The sequence below is a fragment of the Telopea speciosissima genome, chromosome 2 (assembly GCF_018873765.1).
Source record: "Telopea speciosissima isolate NSW1024214 ecotype Mountain lineage chromosome 2, Tspe_v1, whole genome shotgun sequence".
NCBI lineage: Eukaryota > Viridiplantae > Streptophyta > Magnoliopsida > Proteales > Proteaceae > Telopea > Telopea speciosissima.
The window spans coordinates 69,150,179-69,151,441 of NC_057917.1; positions in this window are offsets into that span (position 1 = coordinate 69,150,179).

A 1,263-nucleotide genomic window follows, 5' to 3' on the forward strand; every position below is an offset into this window, starting at 1 on the left:
TAAAATACCCTCATATCCACTTACGCTCATTCTTTGTGGGGCATCGCATGAGTGCGGCACCCAATGAGAGTTCACGCTGGCATCGTTGAGGTGGAAATTCTGCCTTTTATGGGGGAGACAGGGTGGTCATTTTGCCCCCCACTGTGTCTCCAAGGTTGGAAACCCTCAAGACGGCCTACAGCCTGGGATAAGGGCACAAATGCGAAGAATCCCTAATGATCCCTGATCTATCCAGCTCATCAGCTAATAAATGAGCAGTGTGTATGCCTTAAGGTACTGGTATCGAATTCTCCGATCCATATCGGCATCGCTAACCATTGATCCAGATACCATATCAATATTGTATCGGTGAAATGATACAGATCAGGGGTAAAACAGTAAAAAAAAACCCAATTTTTTAAGAAAGTTAAAGTGCAAACTTGTCTGATACGTGCTGATCTGTATTCAGATCGCATCTGTTTTGAAAGTGATCAACACACAATCCGATACCATGCACTAAAACAATGGTTGTTGGGGACCTTTTTATAAATCCCCACATCAAATACACTTGAACAAGGAATATAATTCTTACGATGGTGATTCTCTTAGTTGGTGAGTTTTGAAGGTATTTTCCTCTTTCTTTCTTTTTTTGGGTTGGTGGTGAGAGAGGCCGGGGGGAAAGGGGGTTGGTCGGGTGGGGTTGCAAAAGGGGTGGTCATGGGTACCCTCGAAAAACCAAGGTTAAAATCAATGTAGTACGTGGATACAATTAACACAACTTGCGAAGCTTCTTGAGTTCTTATTATGGATAAAAAAAACCTAAATGTTATATGTTATGAGGCTTTTGTGGCCTGCACCATGTCATTTCATAGGATGAGAGAGATAGACACATGGCACCACCAGTGTAGACCGCCGTTCAAGCACCTACAGACACAAAACAACTTTCTTCTCATAAAAGACAAAAAAAACCACTTAACAAGGCAACAATAACAGAAAACAAAATAAAATATGGTAAGTAGTTATTGTACGGGAGTGTGGTCTAACACTCCCATGTGTCTGTCTCTCTCCTCAAAACAAGACAGAGATGTCTTTTCAAATAAGGAGGAGAAAGATAGAATCATGCGAGTGCGGGCATAAACCACCGGACAAAGAACTTTCTCTCATAAAATATATAGTGAGAGCATTGATGCAAATCGCATCATCCCGATGACTTTTCATAGTTTTTCCTTATCATTGTTATATAAATAACGAGATATATATATATAGACAATTCAAAAATCAATC